The sequence below is a fragment of the Magallana gigas genome, chromosome 1 (assembly GCF_963853765.1).
Source record: "Magallana gigas chromosome 1, xbMagGiga1.1, whole genome shotgun sequence".
Lineage (NCBI taxonomy): Eukaryota > Metazoa > Mollusca > Bivalvia > Ostreida > Ostreidae > Magallana > Magallana gigas.
In genome coordinates this window covers 60,133,889-60,156,525 of record NC_088853.1, presented here as the reverse complement: position 1 = coordinate 60,156,525, position 22,637 = coordinate 60,133,889, and the positions used below count along the sequence as shown (strand labels likewise).

The 22,637-nt window shown below is 35.6% G+C and overlaps 1 long non-coding RNA gene across 1 annotated transcript in view; it reads left to right on the top strand.

Moving 5' to 3' along the window:
* The first annotated feature begins 7,642 nt into the window (after positions 1 to 7,642).
* LOC136274014 (uncharacterized) overlaps positions 7,643 to 22,637 on the top strand; it is a 278,101-nt gene continuing 263,106 nt past the window's right edge. The window contains exons 1-2 of the long non-coding RNA XR_010712270.1: positions 7,643 to 7,714; positions 8,257 to 8,310. This is a non-coding gene — a long non-coding RNA (uncharacterized lncRNA). The remainder of the gene's footprint in view (positions 7,715 to 8,256; positions 8,311 to 22,637) is intronic.

The following is a 22,637-nucleotide window of genomic DNA, read 5'->3' as shown; positions in this document are numbered from 1 at the left end:
TTGAACAGCAATGACCCAAATTATCCACTTAAACCAACATAAACTAAAGAGCCTCCCGTGATTTAATGTGAATGTAATGTAAATGAGTGTAAAATCCAAAAATCAAGATGATTTCCAGATATTACAAAGTAATTTTTATTGATTATTAATTAGCCAAGCTTGATTGAAAAAAAAAAACCAGATTGGTAATCTTTAAGTACCAATGATGATTAAAATATACAAAACAAAAGACCATATTATTCAGATTTCTCGGTATTAAAGCCTAAATATTCGAATCTATTATTTTATTAAAGGAAAAGATATATGCACTATGGCACTTAAATCACAATCTGATGTGGGCTCCTCTGCCCAGGAAATTATGAAACAACAAAAATGAAATTGTATTAACTAAGCAGTAAATAATTGATGAAGATTGCTGGTCTGTGAGGTCTGTGAGGACAAGCACATTTTTTAAAAAAAGAAGTAAATATTAAGTATATCAATAAATGCTTTGTTTAAATAATGAATTTCATCCTTAGATTTACAAAAATTATCGAAAATAAATTTAATACCGAATATTTTTTAAAAATAATTTTATATATTAAAATCAAAAGGGGGCAACTCTTTGGGAACAGATCATTTATTAGGACGCAATCCACTCCTCCATACTGATACTTAAACAAGTATACTCAGAAATAACCCCATACATATATGTTATGCATTTATTAAGTATCTGGCTCTTATGGATAGGATACCTTAAAACTTTATTCAATTGACCAGTTGTACTAAAAAAAGATGTAAATTCGTGGGCGAGAATAACCCACGAAAGCCACAAACATTGGTCCCCCTATGACTTATGATGAGTTCACAGTTAATATTATATGCTAAGTATGTGTATTATGCATTCATTAATTGATATTTACAAAATTTATTTTGATGGTTTACTTAAAGTTTTTTACTAGTCTTCACATTGTGAAACTAAATAAAACTATTCTTTTTTAATATGATCGGAAAAAATTCATAAGTTAACTTGCATAAACTGACTTATGTAATAAAATATAGATATTTTCATTTGTTCTAGAGAGAGAGCTGAACGGCTTCGCAAAGCCTTGCCGAAGGCCGACTACACAACCAAATGTATGGAGAAGGTAGAACCAGTTATGACAGCCCAATACATGTCGTCATAGGAATCGGACACGGAAGGTGAAGAAAAGGTTTTCCGCGTCCGACAGCAGCCATGGCAGAGGTTAAAGGTCAGGAAGATGAAGAAGACATTGAAAGATATCTACAATCAACAACTACCCGACCATCTAAAGGAAAACAAAACGAGGAGGATCATATCTGATGTGCCCTCAAGAAGGACGCCGCCCTCCGATTGTCCGGACTGGGTGATAGGGAGTGACTGGAATGCAGGCGAGAACGGAGAGAGTGAGAATGAAAGGGGGGGAGGATTGATTGACAGTAAATGGTATGAGATAATTTTTGTAATATATATTAATATCTGGATGTCTGGGATTGATTTTGTGTGAAAATATGTGTCAACCCAAATGATGTAAAGGATGAAGAATGGACAGTGAATGAAAGAATGAAAACAATGCCTAAATGACATATCTAAACACATTATATTTCTATTTCCACATGGTACAACAAACATAGGTAATAACAGATTACAAAGCTCAAATAATCATACTATTCAACTACATGTAACATTGCAGACAATTTTAATGATTTTTTTTTTCAAAATCAAAATCATCTTAATACTCTTTCCAAATTAGTTAACATAATTTTTAAAAAACAAAATATTAAACAGATTGTATACCAAGTAAGCAGGCAAATTAAAAGTACAAATATATTTGACCAAACTGGTACCATGGTCATTACTGTCTCCACACTAACATATTGAAAAGCAGATTAATTATATCATGCAACAAACATTTACGGGGGGTTGGGTACCTCCATGTTTTCGATATTTTACTTATGAGCCTAAACTTTAATTTATGGTAAAAAGGTCTTAATTTGCATATCCTCCTGGTCTTAGAGTTTCTATTTTTATGTTATAGCTCCTGTAGACACAACAATATTTCTTCTATAAATGGCGAATGGCTTAGAGTGAAACATTGAGCCAGGTTCTGTACAATAATAAAAGAAATCAACATTAGAGGGCAACAAGCCTTGACAATCACCCGATTACCATAGCCCTTAGACACACCTGTCAGGGAGCTCTAAGTTTTCAATTTATTTCGGCTGCATTTTTGAAGTCAACTCCCTCATCTAAGACTCCTCTGATTGTTAACTTCCGTATTATTTTTTTAATGTTGACAAAGGGAGGGGGAGCTACAGTCGAAGAAATCTCAGATAACCTGTTTTAGTAGAGGACATTTTTTACACCATGATCATTTGTAAAAAAATTATTTTAAAAATATTATGAAAAAAAATAAGGAGACTATGAGATTTAATTGCCTGAATTCTTTTGAAAATAATTGATAAAAAGATAACAAATTCACTTAACACAATTTCTTCAATACTTTTTATACTAGAATGTCAAGTGCTTCATTTTGGAAGAGCCAGAGACAAGAGCCATTACATCTAGGTACTCTGCCAGGGACAAGGCAACACAATTCCTTATCTCCGGACTGGTTGAAGGCGAGACCATCCCATGTGTAATCAGCCTATTCAAGGAGGATTTCAGAAACAAGCTGGTGTCTGGGTCTTCATGATAAGCTTCTCTCGGCTACATTCACCCGGTACGAGTACGAGCGAAAATCGGAATTAATTGTAAGTATGTGTATTAGAGCATATACTCTGTCCCAAGATATTTTGGATTCACATTTGGCTTAATTGCTTGATATTTATAAATACCTCAGGATTCAAACGATGCTCATTCAAAAGTATGAAAAATTTCCAAGATTTCTCAGTCAAAACGCCCCTGTTAGCTTATTAGGTTTCAATACAATGCTAAAAAATGTGATGTCTACGGAGATTTTGTATTGCAGCAAGCCCGGATGATAACATTGAAATATTGCGCGATGTATTCCGAGTGTATTCCGAATGGAGAAAAGATATAAACATTCCCCATTATAAATCTCCGTAAGGAATCTGTTTTCGTTCCTGTGAATTTTTCCGAGTGAAAGATGATAATGTGTCAATGAAATTATCTTGGAAAATATCCCTTTCAACTATTTCAATTGCACTTCTTTCACAGGTAAGTGTATTTTTATTATAAATCGTCCAAATGTGCAGCATACATATCTTGGGACAGACTATATCTATAATCTTATTTCTTATAAATGTATAACTTTAAAATACAGTGATTTTCGAAATATGTTTCTCCAACTTTAATTTCGACATCAACGGAAGACCTAATAGGAAATTCTTTTGAATGTTGTTATTGAAATCTTTTTTAAAATTATAATTACGATTTTGTTTAATCGTAATTAATAAGATTTATTGCGATCTGGTTACGTCGTACCAAGAATTACTAGGAATCTTTTTTCTAAACATAGTTTGGAAATAAATTAACTCAACAAATAATCAGTATAAACTCATACTTAAACATATTGGGTTTGTGTTTTGCTAAGTCGTTCATGAAATCATTTACATCATTCATTATTCGAGTTAAGAATCAATCGGATTTTAAAAACATTAATTTATTTTGGATATTTTTTTAATTTGTAGAGCATCAAAATTTTCGCAGTTGTTGGAATAGAAACTAGAATCTTAAATTCCCGATTTAGCCCTTCTGGGAAATCGACTAAATGTTTTGTACAAGCTATTGTCCAGGGGGAAAAGACGATAGCCAATATTTCACCATTCAAAAAACAATATATTGAAAAATTCCTTACAAAAAAGTGTTATAAAATAATTAACACAACTTACCATCAAACTTATGGATTTGAGCTCAAGGCGGATGCCACGGTGAGTAACGTTATTTTAACATATGTCTTACCTCTGTAAAATTCTTCACTACGCTATTAAATGTGGTGTGTTTATCAAAAATGATAACATGATTTAAGTCTGAATATTAATCTAAATACTTTATGTCAGAATAATCATGGTAATTGTTTGACAGTTTTTAACAGCTCGATAATACTTCATATTTCTAATTTTAGTTACTTTAAACAAGATTGCCAAGCAATACTTTTTCTCACTGTAAACAAAGATAAGACAAAGCTTGTTGTTCAAACTCTGGTCACTGCTAACAATCATGTGACTAGCAAGTAAGTATGCATAAGATTTCATTTATATTTATGTATTAAGGTCTCAATGTAAAAATGAAATCCAATGAAAATCTATCAAATTTGGATTGCACTTTTGACAAAGTCAAAGAAAATTGTTGACATTTCGCGTGTCCCTGTGTAGTGGAATTGATCACCGTTTAGCTCATGTAAGACTTGGCAACCTCGCGGTATAGATTTTCACATATCCACATCATCGCGGTTTTGTGATATCAATCTCAGTCAGGTGGAAACCGTTTTCATCTATAACGACAGTTATCTCTCGCTATTTCTTCACATTCCGATCAGCAGAGCACCGTTTAAAATTTATAATTTGTTTAAGTATATGTATGTTCATTTACTAACTGTTAATTGTATTTCAATCTCTGAATAAAGTTATGTTTTTTATTTAGAAAAAAAAACCCTGATATATCACAATATGTAATTTTGGGCAGTACCCATTCGTGGTTTTAATACTATCATATATTATATTATGCTGAATGTTTTTATGCAAATACAAATAACAGTAAATCTTACACACAAAAAATTGGCAGTAAACATGAAGACATCATTTTTATTACATGTACCTAGTACCATCATCCAGTAAAAAAATGTTAGCTGTTGTTTTGATCTATCTGGCTAGAGGGTATGGTTTAAACCTTCAGAGCTTAATAGTACCGGTATAGTGTATTTAAGAAATACTTCTTGATAATCAAATTCATGTTATTTACGTGAGCATATAATAATGAATGCATTTTTATATTTTCTTGAGCATATAATAATAAATTATGGATACAATTTTATCTTATCCAAGTGATGGGTTGTAGATTGTTTTCCTTTTCAATATGTTTAAGATAATCGCATTTCACAATAGAATGCAGGTCTTGTGGAATTGCCATTTGGAGCTGACTATTGCCTAGTTTTATGTGGGATTATGCCAGAAGTTGTGACAGTCTTGGCTAGGAAGCTTCAGTACTTCACTTGTCAGAAGGTACATTCCTGCCAAACAAACCATACCCATCCCTACAAAAGGCCACTACAGACACAGTTCCTGATATTGTACTCAAACTCATGAGAACTATGGTAGATGAGACCTCCACTAAGACTTTTATCTACCACACTCTCTCAAAAAGATCCATACAATTTAGGATCAATGTTGCTCCTCAAACCACATTTTTAGATCCCTTTATTTGTTTAAAATAATCTAGATACTTCATTCTATATCATATTGTAAGCTAATGTTTATAAATTATGTTTAAATCATGCATGTAAATCGTGTAAGATATAAGTGGTAAATATATGCGCATCTTAATTTATTACTTTTGAAAAAAAATAAATTCATATTCAGTTTTGTCCTGATAAGCAGTACTGGCATATTGCACTAAATCACAAATTTATGCTTACACTACATTACAGCTCTCTCTCTCTCTCTCTCTCTCTCTCTCTCTCTCTCTCTCTCTCTCTATATATATATATATATACACGAGGTTCCTGTATAAGGTCAACACTGCGTCGGATAAACATAGCATCAATGTCGACCCGGAAGAATGTCAACACATCGGTGTTGACATTGTTCCGCAACCTTCTGGTTTGTTATGATCTGCTTACTGAATGTCGTTTCTCTTGGTATTATTCGAAAGATTGACATTTAATTGTAAAAAAAAACCCTCTGTTTTGGTTTCTTTAAACTTATCTGCTTTCGTGTTTTTATCTTTGGAAGGAGGGAACCCTCCTAGGAAGTATATATCGCCACCTTGATAATCATAGTGAAAATGTCGACACGCATATTTTTTGACAATAAAAGAATGAGTGCAAATGTTAAAGTAGTAAAGAATTGATATAACCTGAAGATATCACAATGATTTTTTCAGTAGTGTTTAAAAGACTTTGGAATTTCTATTTTAACAGGCTCTAAAACCGGCATTCAAACTGTATATACATTTTGTGACGTCAGGCGGTTTATTTAGCTGGAAAACAATGGTGGACTAGGCTAGTTCGCTTCAGGAGAATTGTTATTGTTTTCATGAATTGTGCGAGTTCAATGGAGTATTTTAAGGTTACTTTTTGTTCATTGGTGTTGTTAACGTAAGTATCTTCATTACTTGTATTCTTGTGATCATGCTTTTAGCTATATTATTAGTATTTTCGGTAGGTAATACCTCCTTTGTTTACACATGAACTACACGCTAGAAAGTAACAGTTATTTTTCTGGGTTAGATTTTCTCTTTATCACCACTATTCCTCATTTGAATCTGCTGTAAAAAAAAAAAATTAGTATGAAATTGTGTACCGTGAATTACATCGATTTGTGTCGTTTAATTAATTTTAAAATATAATATGTGTGTCAATAGCATACTTTGTTTGCCCATAATATTGGAATGGAAATAGTTGAAGTTGTCATACAAATAACAAAACACAAGAGATCTAAAATAGGATTTTTACCGATCAATATTTTCTGATTTTGCAATTTTGTTTGAATACAAGAATGTATTTCAGATGCAAGAAAATTATTCGATAAATGCAAAAAAATTGTTCATAAAATTATCATTTTCATGTGACAATAATCTTTAACGATCAAAGAGCGGTTTAATTTTTTCTTTATTTGTCATACATTTATCCATCGTCTTAATTTGCCAAATATATGAAATATAAACCCTCAGCTTTTAATATTTCACGTCTAATTTTCAAGAATATGAACCATTTAAAATAGTCCATACATGCATTTTGCGTGAAATCAATATAATATAAAAACATTAAATGGATTGTTTTGTGATAAATATACTCTCACACGACGTGTTTATTTTGTAATTCATTGTAAAAGAAATATCTTCAATTAATACTAAAACATAGGTGAATGTAAGTTTTTTTCTTCATTTACAGTTTTTACAAAAATATAATGACGTTCTTAACAGAATAAGTTTTCATTCGCAAAACTGTAGTCTATTTTTTGAAAAAAAAACTAAAAATGTTCATTTAATGAGAGGAGAAAAAAATTTTGGTTTTTTTTTACTTTTTGTTGTTGAAGCAGGGTGTTGCTGAAAATTTTAAGCTTTTTTTCTTATTGGGTATAACTGACTTTTTAATATCAATTTTTTCTAGTTTACCTTAACTGTCAGAGATATTTTCTACAGAATGAAGATTGAGTAAAATTGGAATCTCTTAAGTTATTGATTGTGATAAGACAATGAACTTAAATTGTTATATAATCTTTCATTTCATAATTTTCACTGATGTATTCTTTAAAACAAATAGCACTTTTTAATAGAGTAACACTTTTGTTTTTCAAAGGTTGTGAAGTCGGATGTGGAATTGCCCCAAGTTTCATTACCAGTAAGTGTGTTTTATTACAGTATGTATATAACGCAGAGACTAGGGTAATGATTCATTGTCTTTAAACAGATTTTGGTGAGAAGTATTATATATATTTTTAATATGTTTTCTTTCTGTAGTCCTCTTAATGTAGTGGAGAGAACAAGCCATTGGGAAGAAAAATCAAGAGTTCCATTATGCAGAGTGATGATGTAAGTCTTGTTAGAATACACTGATATTAATTTAAACATGCAAGCCCTATGTTGTAATGGAAATTAATAGAAAAACTAAAATTTGACACAAAGATTGCTTGTGACCTGTAAATATGTCTGACTGAGCTTTCAAATTGGTCATTTGTGCAAGTTTGAGGCCACTGTAAAAAAATGTGCATCCGTTACCATCAAGTAGAGGCATTCAGGATTATCATGCAAAAATTTGTGTATATTAAAGTTGCAAAGTTGTAAACTACGTTAGTGATTGACCGACCCATTTTGTAGAAGTTGTAACATTTTAAAACTGTTGGAAACAATAATGTACATTGTAAGTGAGACTTGATCTTCATGCAATCCACCTAGATACACCCGAGGTGTGTTCAACAGGGTGAGCTCCAAAATTCCCTATATCAGCAACACAAAATATAGCGAGTGCTTGCGAGCGGGCTCTCTGCTGAACACACCTCAGTACTCCAACAACTTTTTTTTGGTTCCTGTAATGACCTTACAACTTAATTTGTGTGTTGTGTCATTATTTTTAGCTGCCAGATTTGTGTTCCTCGAAAGAAGAATCTCCATGTATAAAAGAGGAAGAGGTATTTGTATAGATTTAGACAATAAAATGATTTCTTTGGTGATACATTTTAATATATTTAACGGTGGCAAATTTGCAGATCTGCAATGATAGCTACCTTCATAACCCACATGAATCATCAAAGAGAACATTTTATTGTCTTTCTTTAACATCTTTCTTGATAAATGGATTGTTAAAAGTAAGTAAAATTAGCTAAAGTTATTGCCAATGTACATCAGAACGTTAGCTAAAAAAAACAGCCACATTTTTCTTTTGCAAGTCTGACATTATGCTTATTTCGTAGAGTCCATGATTTTTATTAGGTCGCTGTTAGTTTAGACCAATCGATAAACAGGGCTAGTAGATTTAAGTCCTATCAGTTTCTACAGAGCTATGAATTACAATTAATTTCCATTAGAAATATAAGGAATCATTCTTGATGAATGTAAATATATGCAAGTAAGTAGTATAAGGCGCCTAGCTGGGGGGTTCAACTGAGTGCACTTTTTATGCAAATGAGGTAAAACACTGGGTTTAAGGTTGAAATGAGTTTTATTGAACAAGAACATCAAAAATCATGAAACAAGTGAAGAAATAAGCGCAAAAAAAATAGAAAACATAGAATGACTCTCTGGAAATTACATTGTTCAGAAATTCTCGTGCAATTTTGTCAGATAAAGTTCATACGAGTGGGAGAATCCACGAACACGTTTTTTTTGTTGACTTTCATCATACGGCCTGGTTTTTTCTGCTCCGTTTTCATTTCCTCGTCCCAATCTTCATTGGATTTCTGGGTTTTTGCTTTTTTCTTGTCTTTGACTCCTTTCCCTTTGTTGGTGGGAGGGTGATTTTCTTTTTCTGGGCAGTCCTGAGCCTCGTGTTCTTGGTCTGCCCAGTATTTGTTTTTGAGATTTTCTGGGCAATATTTTATCCAATGGCCTTCCTTTTTGCAGATGAAACAATTGTTGTTTGAAGGTCTACTGTAGTTAGTACTCTGCTGGGAAGTCGAGCCCCGGTTGTTTTCCTTTGTAGGGCAATCCGGCGAATAGTGACCTGGTTCTCCACAGGTGTAGCATGAGCCGGGTTTTTTCCCCTGTGTAGTTTTTGGCTGCGTAGTTTTGTTCATTTCGTCCAGTTTGTTTAAGATCAAGCTAGTATGTTTTCCTATTTCGTCACTCATCAGATGGAGACTGTTGAGAATTCCTTCCTGGGTCGTGGTAATGATCCCAAAGTCTTCCTTACTGATCACTGAATTGTAAGCAGCCATCTCTAAGTTGACTGGGTCCTGGGTCTCTGTCACTAGTGATGGATCGTAATAGCCCATTCCACTAGACATAGGATCTTGGCTATCGAGGAAGTTTTTAGACGTCATGATTTGCAATGTGCACAAGTCCTAGAGGGGCGCGAAATATGGGTATATAATGAACTGCTTTTTTAATATTTTTTATAATTCTATCAAGGAAAAAAAATTGATGATGAGCGAAATATTGAGTCTTACCTTTGAGGGTTATCAATTAGTAACAAAATGGAATGCAGATATGAACGAGGAAAAACAGAAAAAAATATTGAGGGTGTTAGCTTTGGCTCGGAACATCACCAGTTTGAATTTTCTTGCCCACATACTGTTGATATTAGCAGTAGAAAATCCTTTCCCCGGAAGACTAGCCACAATTTATTGGATTTGCGAGGGGGCCAAGATTCAATTACTCGAGAAATTAACAAGGATTATCAGAACTTCGGGTATCTGAGATGCATGTTCACCCATCAGGGGAGAGCTTGTCGTCGAGTGATTTCACAAATAGACAATATGAAGATGGTGGCTTTGGAATTTATATACCTGAAATTGAAAACTCAAGCCATAGACGAAGAAAACGGAGTGTAAAGTTTAATATGGACATTCAAGTGTTGGAAATCCCATACGAAGATAGGACAAGTGAATGGATGACTTTGGCAAATGACCGATTTCGTTTTCAAAGAAGAATTCTACAGACTGCAATTGTTTTAGAGCCTATGTTAAAAAGACATTTGTTAAATAATTAATTTGTGTTTAAAAAAGACAATTGTTCCAATGTATAATTTGTTTGAAAATAATAAAAATAATTTTATTTCATATAATTTCTACCATTTAAAATAACGAATAAATGTTTGTTCCAATGTTTGTTTGCTGAAAAATAATAAAATTTTGACATTTTATGTCATAGTTTATTTAATTTCTACCATTTAAAAATAACGAATAAATGTTTGTTCCAATGTTTGTTTGCTGAAAAATTAAAAAAAATAATTTTATTTCATAGGTTTTTTAATTTGTACCATTTAAAATAACAAATAAATGTTTGTTCTAATGTTTGTTTGCTGAAAAATTAAAAAAAAAAATTATGTCATAGTTTTTTTATTTCTACCATTTAAAATAAATGGTTTGCACTCTATAACACTCTATAGGGAGTTTGCATTGCTTTAAACCCGGTTGTCATGGTAGCCTGGCTAGTAGAGCCTTGCTTAAGACTTGGCACGGATTCAAGTACAAGATTCTGACGTCATAAATGAAAATGACGTCATATCTAGTGATAAATAGCAGCGCACTTCCGCCCAGCACTCATTCGTCTGCTAGATTTCTCGTAAATCGCCCAAAGATGAATTCATTTGGAATTAGGCATTTTTATACGGATGTTCCTAATATTCGAAGAGTGTTGGAGATTGTAACATACCAGTGGGATGGGGAGAGCTACGTAAGGATTTCTTCGGAGGCTGTGAGTCTGTTTCAGGCCCGGGATGCTCCCCTGTCCCCCCTGGAGAGGCAAGGAAGAGAGCAGGACTTGGGGAGAGTTGACCTCTTGCCTCCACCGCCGCCGCCTCCCCCAGGACCCGTTCCTTCACTGGAGGACGTCGTTGCGATGATGGAGAGGAGGCAGCAGGAGCAGCGGCAGCAGCAGCAGTCAGCCCCCTCGACGCCGTCGCCTCCCCCACCGCCAGCGCCCAGAGTCAGTAGGGGACCGGCAGCACTCTTCCGGCGGGTCCGGAGTGTTGCCAGGACGGCCATTCCCTACCGGAGGGGTGGCCCGGGGGTGCGATTTTCTTTGCCTCCCAGGTCTGCGGCGCCATCGCCTTTTGTGAGCCCTCCTTGGAGAGTTCCGGCCATTCGGCCGCCAGGACCGGGTATCACCGTAAGTTATGTTTTAATATATTTTACATTTATAATAATGTGATAGTATGATTGATTTTTGGTATAATATTTTAATTGGTTTTTTTTTTTTTAGACCACCAGGGAGCCCATCGTGATTCCGGACTCACCGGAGAGTCCCGACCCCTCCCCACCTGCCAGTCCGGGGGGTTACTCTCCGGTGAGCCCAGGCTACAGTCCGGCACCATCGCCGCCAGGGAGCCCTCTGCGACCATCGCCATACCGCCCTGCACCACCACCACCACCAGCTGCAGCGGCCTTGGGGAGATCTCCAAGCCGACCGGTCCCACCCAGCCGTCCTGCCCCTCAGCTGCCCTCGGGATTTGCCCGGACAGCAGTGGCCACCCGGGATGCTGCAACCCAGCTTCGCACTATTTTGAGAACGGCCACCCCTCCCCTGTACCTCCATACGAGGAAGCCGGAGGATCCGAGGCGGCACTTCACCATCGTCCCCAGCTGGGGGGTGAAGGTGGCTGAGGAGGAGGAGAGCCGGGGGGAGTGTGTCATCTGCTTCCGAGAAGACGCCCACATGCAGGTAAATAAAACATGAAATGTGTTGTTATAATTTCATAATAAAATGCTTTGTAATTACAAAATACTTTTTTTTGAAAAAAAGGTATTTATGGATTTGCTTTTTCATTTTTCCAGATCAAGTGCCGCAGCTGCAGCCAGCAGAGGGTATGCTGCAAGTGTGTCCCGGGGGTGTACCGGAACATGAACCCCTGCCCCCTGTGCCGGTCCTTCGGAGAGCAGTAGTGGCGACTGCTAACAAACAGCCCTTTTCAGGGCTAGCGCCACAGCCCTTTTAAGGGCTACCACCAACGGCCCTTTTCAGGGCAAATAGAAAAAATGTGTACAAAAAGAAAAACACCAGTGGTCACTTACATGCACACACTTAAATAGAAAAGGTGAAGGTTTTTTATTTCATAAGTGAAGATGTATTCTTACGATACACTAGACCCTTTTAAATTGAAACATGAATTTACCATGGTGGTGGCGGGTCCTTCAAAATCGGGAAAAACACATTTTGTTAAAAAGTTAGTAGAAAATAGACATTGGATTTCCCCTCCCCCCGAAAAAATCATATGGTGTTACCGAGAATGGCAACCCGCTTACGAATCTTTACAAGATCAAGTCAAGTTTATACGCAATATTCCAGAAGACGACGAGAAATTAGTGGCTGATTTCAGTATTCGTCACTTGTTAATTTTTGACGATATGATGGGAGGCAAAGCCATCGAGTCTATCGTCGATTGGTTTACTCGCAAAGCTCATCATAGGAATGCCAGTGTGATTTACATTACTCAAAATGTATTTGATCGAGCAAATCAACATCGTACTATTAGTCTCAATGCTCATTATTTGGTACTGTTTAAAAATCCTCGAGATAAATCTCAAGTGACGGTGCTGAGTCGACAATTAGATATGCCTCATTTAATGTCTGCTTATCAAGAGTCTACTAGTATTCCTCACGGTTATTTGCTTGTAGATCTCAGCTCACAAACTCCAGATGAATTGAGATTAAGAAGTCAAATGTTCGATACCCTAAGTGTCTATATGCCTCGAGAATATAAATATTGAACACACGAGGAGTTACCTTCATTTGGATTGAGTTCATCATGGCACGACAAAACAAAGTGTTGAGACTTTTGAAACTTTTATATGGAGAAAAAGATCCACAGAAAAGGCAGGAAATCATCGAATTAAGCCGTAAAACCTTAATGAAATGGTTTCTGATAGGAGCTAAGAATTTACTGAAAGGAACTATTCCTGTCGACAAACAGACTCAACGGTTTATTGAAAAACACCGGGATGATTTGAAAGTGATTGCTGACAAAAAAGTCAACGAAGATAACAGATTGAAAGCCGTATTGAAACGAGGAGGAGCTTGGTTTTTAGGAGGGGTCATCATTCGTAATTTATTGAAATGGAATTTGAAAAAAGAAAAAATGGCTCAGCCTGGAAAGAGCAAATCGAAGAAAGCCATCAAAAAGAAATTAAGCAAAAAAGATTTTGTGAAGACACCTCCCCTTAGGAAAGACTTGCCTGATTGGGTTCAGGAGCAAGAAGACTTGTATCGTCAAGATCAAAATCAGAAAAATCAAGGTGATTTAGAAGCCACTCTTCCCTATGCTGAGGATGATACCCCAACTTTTCCCATTATCAATGCTAGGGCTATCCAGAAAATGGATAGGGCCATGCAAGGTCCTATAGGAGCGGCCAGAACCTCAGATAATGTAATGACTTCTACCCCTATTAAAGCAACTCAAGCTCCCTCTTTGTTTGATGATGTCATTACTATTGATCAGTCCCCTATTAAAGCACCATCTACCCCTACACTCTCGAAAAAGTCTCCAAATGAGTCACCGGCCTTAAAATATTTCTGTCCCCACGATGGGGTCGGATTCAGACTGAAGGAAAATTACGATCGTCACTTGGCTACCGCTCATAACCCCGCTTGGATTGAAAGTCAATCGAAAAGGAAAATAGTTCCTGTACCAGACATGTCTAACTTTACTTTAGGTTTCAAGAAACCTAAACTAAATTATTATTGTCCCGACTGTCACATGGCTTTTAGACTTAAAAGGGAATACGAAAAACATAGACAAAGATATCACCCAGTAGCTGAACCATGGGTCCAGAATAAAGGATAGAGTGTCTTTGGTCATCCTATAAAAGACAACCATAGATGAATTTTTTATCAGTTTTTAATGATGGCTTCTGATATAAAGAAGAGAAAAGAGGCGACAGAAAAGAAAGAAAAGAAAGGGATGAAAAAGGAGAAAAAAAAAGAACAATTCTTGTGAATGTAGATTGAGACCTCACATGCCCGTGTTGAACCTATTACTCTCTCCTGAAAGTACCCCTGTCTTAAAAAATCAAGTGTTAAAACATTGTAGTAATGACTGCATTCATAAGATTTGCGAAATTAAAAATTTATTAAAAATCTTCTTCTCGGAAACTAATCAACCAGGAAAGCTGAAACTTGTGTGGAAGCATCCTCAGGTAGTGTAGATTCAAAGTTGTGAAAATCATGATCCCTGGGGGTAGGCTGGGGCACAATGGGGGATCGAAGTTTTACATAGGAATATATAGAGTAAATAATTAAAAATCTTCTTCTCAGAAACTAATCAGCCAGGAAAGCTGATACTTGTGTGGAAGTATCCTCAGGTAGTGTAGATTCAAAGTTGTGAAAATCATGATCCATGGGGGTATAGGGTGAGGCCACATTGGGGGTGGGGGGGGTGTTAAAGTTTTACATAGGAATATATAGAGTAAATCTTTAAAAATCTTCTTCTCAGAAACTAATTAGCAATATGATTCTTTATAATTGTTAAGACTTTGGCTCCAGGACAATTCTTTGGCCTCACAAGAAGGTTCAGAGTTTGATGTAGCTAAATATCCCATGATATATAAACAATTGTAAAGGATCTTTTTGAGAACTGCAATACTCAACATGTGATATGACTTTAAAATTGAAGCAGGTAGCTATTTTTTCATTAGAATCTTTTTGTATTACTGTATTGAGTTATTGCCCTTGATTTATTGATTCTTGATTATTTTAATTAATGCATCCACTGTTAACCAATTATTGTGATGATTATTTTTATACAATAATAAATATTCAGTGTATATAAGGTGTTCTGCATAAGTAGTTTTGGGTTAGGCCGGATTAGTTTGTTTATTTTTGATTTCCAATTTTTAGATACTATGAATTATTTTAGCCCGGCACATATATAGAGACAGTGACTATTGCATTGCAACGAGCGACTGTCTGGGGTTAAACTTGAACAGGTACGGATAGATTGAGTGTGTGGATATCCCTGCTCTATCTAATCTTCGTGTTTTCTATCCTACAATACAAAGTGTGCGGTCATTCCTGCGCTGTATCCCATTAATACAAGTGTGGGGTCATACCTGCTTGTATAGGTGGTGGTTGCGGCGGAGCACTAGTGTATGGTCATCCCTGCTGGTGTTCTGGCCTTTCTAGCGCAAGTGTGCGGCACTTACTGCTTGCGTTAGGTTGAGCTGTTGGCGCAAGTGTGCGGTCATCCCTGTTTGCGTTATCCTTGCTTGCGTTAACGTTGGTACCTGTTGAGTTGCGTAGGTGCGCGGTCATCCCTGCCTGCGTAACATTGAGGTCCTATATATGTGCAGGAGCGGTGATTAAAGTCTGCTCTTGAAAATATTGGCAGCAATCGGGGCTATCCGAGTTCCAAGGGAGGAAAATGGATTTTATTTATACAGGATCTACATGTGTTATTGTACATTGTCCAGATTGTTTGTATTATGACTCCATTAAGCTGACTTTATCTATTGTTCTTCAGGTGAGCGATGTGGCCCATGGGCCTCTTGTATTAAAAGTAAAATGCTGGTAAGTTTCAGTAAGTTTCCGTTGCGGAAACCATTTGGATTCGTGGACAGCCTAAGTTTCAGAACTACGGAAACTTAATGAAACTTGAAGTTTCCGTGCTGAAACCTGTCGGAAATTTAAAGTAACCTTAAGTTTCCGCAGAGTTTACAAAGGGTTTCCGCAGCGCTGAAACCAGATATTTCATCCAGTAAATATGCAATGAAACAGGAGATCTGAAATCCTTATAAATCCGCTAACACAGACTCGTTGCTATGTACATTAAACTCATAAAAATTAATATGCTGTGTTTGCGATATAGAGTTAACGCACTGTGTAAACGTATGTGAGAGAGAGAGAGAGAGAGAGAGAGAGAGAGAGAGAGAGAGATGCAGGCAGACAGAGATAGACATGCAGGCAGACAGACAGACAGATATAGGCATGTAGACAGAAATATTTCTTGATATTGAGTTTTAAGAAACTTTAAACAAACTTAATTGTTGCAGATAAGATGATAAATCCCAAACATGGAATTTTTTGTTTGTGTTTGTAACCAAGGAAGTATACTTTACCGCATTTAGGGAGATTCGAGGAATCCCATCTTCCACTTTTAATAAAGTAAGGAAACTAATTCTTAGTAAGTATAATAATATTTAGTGTCTTAGTGGTTGAATGCTTGGTTCGATGGATGAATGGATGGATCTATCATCTATCTAAAAAATGATTTGTTAAATTATATTTTATAGACAAGCAGAAGGTAATTTCCAAACAAAGGACAAAGAGACGACAATCAAAATCAATGTCGGTCTTGGCATGGCTCAGCACCTACGCAGAAAGTAATGGCGAGAAACTCCCTAACACAGCACAAATTCATCTCCCTCCATGTTCAACAAAGCAACACGTTTTTGAAACCATGCTGGAGGAAACGTAAAATCCTTTAACTATCTCTCGTAGTGACTTTTTGCGCCTGTGGAGAAAAGAAGCCTCACATATTGCTATACACAAGGTATAACAAGATATCGACATGTACACTATTTGTTTGAATGTTATCACTAATAATGAATACTATAATGGATTTATCTTTCATGCGGATATCAAGACCAATTTTATAAGAAAGGGGGGGGGGGAGGGTCTCAGACATGTTTTCGGTAGTTTTACGATGTAAATTTAAGAAAACGCAATTTTTCAGGTGGTCTGGACCCCTCCCGTCCCCTTAAGATTCACGTTTGTCTTTTTGTAATTGTCCTAGTCATTTATTTTATTCACAATCAATAGAACAAAATATTTTCCAAATGCAATATTTGCACTTGGGGGAGACAAGAGATCAAAGGGAACGCGAGGCACTGAAAATAAAAAGAGATAGACATCTAAAGAAACAGAAGGCAGTTTACTAAAATACGTGCTTTAAATTAAGATTAAATACAATTTAACACTCTCAATGTGTTTTGTTTTTAAAAATTTACTTTTGAAAATATGCTCTCTTATATGAACCTATAGAATAGCGAAAACGTTCAATTTTAAATGCAGTATTTTTCCTTAAAAATTGGGTCTCACAAAACATTCCTGAACTTTTTTTATATGTTAAAATTAAATCCATCTATTTAGCCAGGAGCGGAGAAAGTATTATAAACACCAAGAAAAGGCAAAGGCGTTTTCTTCCAAGTACTTATATATCATCATCGACGGCATGGACCAGAGTAAGACCGCCATTTCTCGCTTCGTCCATGCCTCGAAATTCACCTCTACTATGTGGAGGATACGGACACACCTAGTTGGGGCTTCAGTTTGGAGTATCTGATCCAGTGATACTTATATATTAAATTTAGTGGAATTTTAAGATTAAATTTTCTTATTGCAGCCATTCAATGAACATGACGTTATCCATCCTTCTGAGTGTTTTTATGGTATTAAGGACTCCATGCCCGACATGCTATACCTGCAGATGGACAACTGTGCCAGGGAAACAAAAATAAGTGAATCTATTCGTGTTCAAAATTATAGGCTTTAACATTTTAATCTAGTTTAAGACCATTTATGTGCTTGATCTCTATTTGATTTTGAAGGAGCAACATTTCTTGCTCTTGAATGTCGTTCAAAAGATTTTCTTTACATTGTTTTTCAACATTGTAACAATTACATCCTTGTAGGATGTGATGAAGACATTTTGTACACTTAATTTAAGCGCAAGTGTTGTTCCACCAGTTAGAAGTGCTAAACTTCTTCCAATTCAAAATCAGGAAATTTACAATAAACTTTATGAAGACATTTTGATAAAAATGAGAGATGATGAGGTCCGCAGAGCAATAAAGGGTGATGGCTTATAATGCATTTTGGTCAAAGATTGTATGAAAAGCAAGGTCATCCTCACAGACTTCCATGTTGTTCAGAAGATGTGAGAACTTGGGCGTCTTCTGAATGTTTTAATGTTATCATATCTCAACATTTGTAGTCTAGAAGATGCAATTAAAGCCTCTAGTTGGAACTCCCTTCCTAAAAGTGTTAAAATCGTTTCAGAATTTGATTACAACACACAATCCTATGGCATAACATCCATAGCACTCAAACTTGGCTACAGTCTACTACAGTCTACAGCTGACAACGACCCATATACATTAATATAGATGTATGTATTACTTATCCTAGGAAATTTTTATTTGGTTATAGAGTGCAGTGAAACACTCTTTTTTTAAGTACTGGTAAAGCTTTGCAATATATAAAACTGCCTGCATTAGAGATAATTTAATGTTTTACTGTAGCTAAAGAATTATAATACATGTTACAATAAGGCATAGAGTCACTTTACTATCCTCATAAAATTACCTAATTCCTTCTTAGCAGGCACAGCTGATGTCTGAAGAACAAAAAAAATGAATTGAATTAAAATATTTGATAATATTTCACCAATATAATACATAAAGCAAACCAGACACAATGATTACCGTACCTCTAAATTTTCTTCGCCAGCAAATATTTTGTCTTGTAGGCTTAATGATCATAAAAGTATGCCCAATATATTTATGCTTCGCTGTGATCTTATTAATAGTCTACAAGGTTTTAAAGTTGTTTACTACATTGTGCCGGTATATTAATATTGTTACATTGAGTTTACAACAATAGTAACTATGAAACAATGATTTCAAAATAAACATCTCACAAAAGTCGTTGAGATTTTACATATTTGATGTTTACTTGCCTACGAAACAGTCACAAACTATTTCAATATCTGTACCATACCCTCTGTGGCTGGCAGTATATGTCTGCACTGAGTCTCTAAACCTAAATCACATGTAGCAATTGCAGGTATAATGATTGCTTTGAAAATGAACACCTACTTTGTAATTACAAAAAGAATCAATTAACTAAAAAAATAAATATGCGAAACTAAACTGCGTTCGCACTATACAATGAATATATAAAACTTTCTAATCGAAAATACTTTATCAGAATCGAAATAAATTGGCTTACTTTTTCGTCTGGCTTTGGGGATGCCAGAAATCTATTTTTACGGGATGAAGATCCCAGTGTTTTTGCCATGTTCCTTTTCAGTTGAATTAGAAATTTTCGAATTTATCTCTGATCTTCTTATACCTCATAACCTTTTCGACCTTCGCATATCATCTTGTGCATACACCTTCAGCATTGGGTTGGAGATCGGTCTGTGTGACTTCGCGTATGGCTGCTTGTTTTTCTTTTGTCAATCTTAGTTTAACTGATTTTTTAATTTGAATATTACCGTCTTTAACCGCAAAGGAAAAACCACAAAGACAACACACATATGTAAGGCCAAAATAAAAATATGGTTTGTTTCCCCTCGCCCGACCGACTCAGAGAAATCCCGCCGACTCAAAAGTTTTTATTCCGTTTTTTTGCAACATTTTTTTTTTATTTCCGGATTGTTTCCGGTGCCGATGATCATTTTATGATGACCGGAAGTCATGAAACGATACGAATATTTAGGTGGTCTGCTATGAAATGTCGTCTACACGAGGAGACAAAAGAGTTAAGGGTGGCGGAACGTTTACCTTGTGTTCTTCAGTAATTGCAAAATGTGGTAATGAAATAAAAAACTTGTGCAAAAATCACCTGTACGAGTATGAGGATCAAGAAACATGGAACGACGTGCTGCATGACGTTTTGGAAGGAGAAAACTTCCCATTCCACAAAACTGACACTATTACTACATGTGTTTCCGATAAATTAACGGGAACGGCAACTTTTAAGCCAAATATGGAAGAACCCATCAGAATCGTAAAGGAATTTGACAGAACAATGAAATATGTAACCTTTACTATAAACAGAGACGAAGATGTTGGTTTGACCAACCCAGACAGTAGGAAAACCACTTCTACAACACAGTCGGCCTTCACTGTCATGATGAATTCCTGTAATTCTAAAAAGGATCCCAAACATAAGGATATAAAAGCAGCAAATTTCACAGGTAGGTAAATTGAAACATAATCATTTTTCAAAGAGGGGATTGGTTTCTTTAGGATAAGGGAAACCTTCTCCCATCTCCTCTTTTTTGTTGCATCTGACAGTCCTGGGTTAAGGGTTGGGGGTAAAAAGCTTTAAAATGGGGGGAACCCCTGCTCAAATTGTTTTTGGTTACAGCAAATTTGTTAAAAAAAACTGATATACCATACAGATAAAACCATATATCCAACTATTTTTTTTTTGCATCTTTGACACGTGAATGATAATCTGGCAGTGGTAAGAGGAAGGGCTTGTTACTGAATAGCTACGGAACCGTAGCTCTTTAGGTCCTTGTGGTATTTTTTTAATTTTTTGCAGACTCCGCTAAAAATAAAAAAAATAACATAAGGACCTAAAGAGCTACGGTTCCGCAGCTAGTTACTGAAGGGTTATGGGTTCGACTCTGGTCACCGTCAATATTGTGTTGTTACCTTTAGCAAGATATTTTACTTTGCTTGTTCCAGTCTACTTGGCTGTATAAAATGAGTATGTGGTTCATGGTAGTGATGAACATGATGTTGAATCCTGTATGCTTCTGTTAAAGGAGTTGAGAATGATTATGGTTTGATTTTAAGGTCCAATGACTACGGATAATAATTTAAGCATTGGTTCAATACTGGTACTACTGTTGTAAATATATTTTTCAAAGAAATTTTAATTTGAAAACAGAATACGTATGTCATGTATGATAAAGATTTCAAATCATTCAAATGAACACTTTAATGGTATATAGGATTATTTTAAATTTTGAAATTTGATTTTTTGCAGGTGATGTTCTACATGGGAAAGTATTTGTAAGACTTCAATTGTCATGCTCTAGCCACATTGAATTTGCCTTTTATGCCTCCAATATTGGTAGGGTGGATCTATGTGCTTATTGTGCTTCACCTGAAACGAACAAGGATCAAGAACTGCTAAAAAAATTTAAAGTCGTATTACCTGTTTGTGGAGAGTGTATCCAAAGAAAGAAAGATATCCCCAAAAGAAATCCCAAAAAGTGAAATGTTGACATTCATATTTGTAATTTCAAAAGTACTTAATGAAGAGACTCTGACACCCAGAACCGCAACAGTTTTTCTGATGTTTTATTGATTCATTGTTTGAAGTTCTGTCCGACATTTGTTTTATTTCTATTAATTTGCTTTCAATCTAGTCATTTGTTAAATTCAAAATTCATTAAAGCATTAAAATCTGTCTGATGTATTGATAAATAAGTGTCAAGGCTATTCCAGCAAAGAATCTACCCCCTCATTACTCAGGACTTGAAAATCACTTTGTATCTATTGAGACTATATGCATATTAGTTTAGTTTGTTATCTTTTAGCTCAAATAAAGTTCATTCTAATAATTTTATTAATATTGGTGATTTCCTCAATGTCAGAAGCAAAATCTGAGTCCTGAGCTGTCAGAGGGTAAATTGTTTGATGGAACATTCTTCAGGTTGAACAACTACAGTACATGCATATATATATTTAAAACAGTTTGCTACTTAGTAGTCACTGTCAAAGAGGGAAAAAAATCACAGTCATGAACAATTCTGAGATACAAATCCAAATAAAATCAAATAACATTAATGTCAAGTTGACACCTGACACAGAGAGCTACAAACATTTAGACAATTTAACACGTACATTTAAGTTGCTACAGATGGCTATATATGCCAGACATACACATAATCGATTTGTTTTGCTCTGTTGGATATTAAAAAAAATATCAAGATATAAAAAAAAAAAACCCTACCTACCTACCCACCTACAAAAATGTGGGTAGGGGTTTGGGGAAACATACATTCTTTTAATTGTGGCCTAATGCTATATATTTTTTTTGTGGTGTCTTCGGTATGGCTGCAGTTATTTTGAATTCCTGCGTAACACCTTTGAGGATTTCGATTATTTCATGCGTATTCCGAACGCGAGAATCTGAGCCGAAGATTCCGTAGCCAATGCGCTGAATGGAGGACTGAAAAGGTCACTGGATTTGACCTGCGAAAGGGGTTTCGTTAGATCTTTGTGTAGCGATCTATTAAGGGCGGATCAAAGATCTTATATTAATTATATTGTGTGGTATGGTCAGATGTGAACAGTTTGTCAAATATTTCAGGGATAGAAAGGAACACACGACAGTGTTACCGAGGCTTGGAATGACATCAATCAATGGTTCATTGTGGATGACTCCATATAACAGATTTAAACGCCGAGCTATCACCACCCCCACACCGATGTAAAACAGCACGATCTTGAAGGCATAGTTCATTTTGTAACAACGGCTGCATGTGGCATTTCCGTGAACACAGGATTTCAAAATGGCGATGTTCCAAAAGGAGATTCCTTTCAAAAATTTGAAACAA